Raw genomic sequence first — 2,835 nt, forward strand, 5'->3', positions numbered from 1 at the left:
TTACCACAAACCTTAAAAATGCTTCATACTAACTTCCAGCTGCTACAGTGGAAGTGGGAGATCCCAGACAGTATGGCCGGCTTCAGAGAGCTTTCAATAGGGAGTCCCAGCACTGTCCCCCGCCGGTATGCTGGGAATCTGCCGCTCAGGACAAGAACTGCATATTTTAGTAAGATCATAATATTGATGACCTGACTGTACAAAAGATGTTTTGAGGTGAACTGTTTCACTTCAAAATGTATTAAATCTATTTTTTTCTCCAACTCATCGAAGTAAATAAATCCAAGCTGCTTTCTACCTTCTCACGACAGATAAACAACCAGAGAGCAGAGCATCAGAGCATCTTGACCAGCGTTTGATCCAGCGTTCAAGTTTCGATGTTAAAGCATTTTTTTACGAGCAAAACAGTGTGAATGGTGTGAGAGCCCCATTATTTTATATATTTCAGAACCCAACATGCTGAAAATTTATTTCAAAACATTTTTTTTTTGTTATTTCCCCCTTTTACTATTAAAATAATTGGCTTTACAGTAAAAAAAAAAAAAAAAAAAAAAAAAAAAAAAACCAGCAAGAAATTGTCTAATCTTGCTGACTGAGAAGAAGCCAATCACTATGGACTGTTAAGCACTGTCTGTAGACCAAACCAAGTGTGTGCATATGTGACAAAAGACGCCTCTTTCCAAGTCCATTTACCTGCATCTCTGACCACCTCTTCCCCTTCCCTTCTCACCTGTTTCCTGAAATATGAATTTTTGCACAGGATAAATACACAGCTAGCCCCACCATTGTTTGGAAAAATATCCAGTGAGGGATTATAAAAATCATAACTTTATATCTATTATGTGTTATCCTAGTTATTTTCTATTGTATTTGAGTTCTTAGCCATTTCTTGTTTGCCCTCTGTTGCCCTCTTCTCTAGTGTCAGTCTCCTTTTCCCTAGCTCCCTTCTAGACTCCTCTGTTCACCCCTGCTCCCAATCGACTTATTAGCCTGGTTTTTCTTTCTCTCTCCCATATATGCACCTCCTGCTCAGTCACCGTTGCTGGTTTTTCGTCATTTCTTTGCCCCCTTACTGTGAGTATTCCTGGTTCTCAGTTTTTGTGGATTTTTTGGATTTATATTTTTGGATTTTTGCTGTTGTTACCCCTTTTTGTTAATAAATATGCGCCTGCATGTGTCTGCATTTGGGTCCTGTCAAACCTCCAGCCCACTTGACATTTACTTTGGCAAACAATCGTCTTTAGATGAACGTTTCAATCCACTGGACAGACTTTTCAACATCCTAGTAGGGAGGAGCTAAGCTCTGAGAGGCAGCTGTTCACATGGAGGTACATCCACATGCAGCTAGCCTGACTTGTAAACCAAAATCATATTTATCACCTAAGGGGCAATTTATATTATTCTTATTCCATTTAAATTCTCTAAGCCTTTATCACTGCTCAAAAAAAGGCTAAATCAGATGGGCTAATTTTTATCAGTCTGTTAAATAAAGGAATACTAAGAAATTTAGAGATTACCAGCTTATGAATTTACATAGCAACTGTATGTACAGTGTTTTTTAAAGTTAGCCTTTTTGTCAGATTTAAAACTGCCATCTCTTTTCATCGGCAGCACATTTTTTTGTTTGTTTTATGAGTTATATTTAGTCCTTAAAAAAACTGGGATTTGATCATAATTGAAATGATTGGGTTAGACCTCAAAGTTAGCATTGGCAGAGACAAAGCCTGATTGGTGCACCTATATTTACATACTGCAGAACCAAAGTTCTTAACACTGCATTAAACCATTCATATACTGATGGTGGTAAGCCACACTGTAGCCACAGCATGCCCAGGGCAGACTGAAAGAAGCAAGGATCCCATGGAATCAGAGCCATCAGGTCCTGTGATAACCAACAGCAGACAAGTCAGTTAATTTGCACAAAGACCAGACGGAACAAGGGCTCGAACCAGCATTCCACCAGTTACGGGATAAACCATACATCCAAATATCCTTCTGACATGAAAACACCTGGACCATTCTGCCACCTACAGGCCTGAAACATGTCAACATGTGGTAACTTGTGATCACTCAGCATTCACTGATCCACAAAGGGTGATAAGCATCATAACTTAGAAAATATCCTTGGGTATATAACTAATCTACATAGGGGTTTGAAACATTGGTAAGTCAGCGTGACACAGTATCCAGGCTGAATGCACTTCCTGCCTTTGAAACCAGATGTTGCAACCGATTAACATGATCCGTGTCAAATAAAAATGCCTGCAGAGAAAGCTCATAGAGCTGTCTGCTATCTGACCTCCATCAGCTGTGTGCTGTCATCACTGGACACATGCATTTGTTCTTGTCTTTATTGCTTTTCTTCTGTCTGACTCTCTCTCTCCCTCACATACACAAACACACCTCACACAAAACCTCTCCAGCAGTGACCCACTGTGAACAGCTGCACATGAGATTTATCCACAACTGGGGTGTGGTGTATTTGGCTAAAAGGAGGATTAGGCTGTTAGTCTCTTAGCCGCCCCCCTTTCTGCCACAGCCACACAAGACCAATGGCCCTCTTTGTTTGGAAGTAATTTATTATTGCAGTCAGCAGGAATGTGGTATTCCTGCCAGTATTTAATTACTAAACTTCTCTCCAAACTTCCCATCACACACAATGTCATCCATGGGTCTCAGCATCCCTTATTAAAAATACACAAAGAAGCAAGTGCTGACCAACTGTTTTTCTTAAGACACCTGAAGAAGACACCTGTTTCAATGTCCAATTAAGACTAACAGGATGTTCAGCTTAATATATATATATATATATATATATATATATATATATATATA

At 39.4% G+C, this 2,835-nt stretch overlaps 1 protein-coding gene across 2 annotated transcripts in view; it reads right to left on the minus strand.

Moving 5' to 3' along the window:
* The window catches only part of fbn1 (fibrillin 1), an 80,233-nt gene that overhangs the window by 76,415 nt on the left and 983 nt on the right, over nucleotides 1-2,835 (minus strand). The window lies entirely within an intron of this gene.

Source organism: Cyprinodon variegatus, unplaced genomic scaffold (assembly GCF_000732505.1).
Source record: "Cyprinodon variegatus isolate N-32 unplaced genomic scaffold, C_variegatus-1.0 Scaffold122, whole genome shotgun sequence".
Taxonomy (NCBI): Eukaryota; Metazoa; Chordata; class Actinopteri; order Cyprinodontiformes; family Cyprinodontidae; genus Cyprinodon; species Cyprinodon variegatus.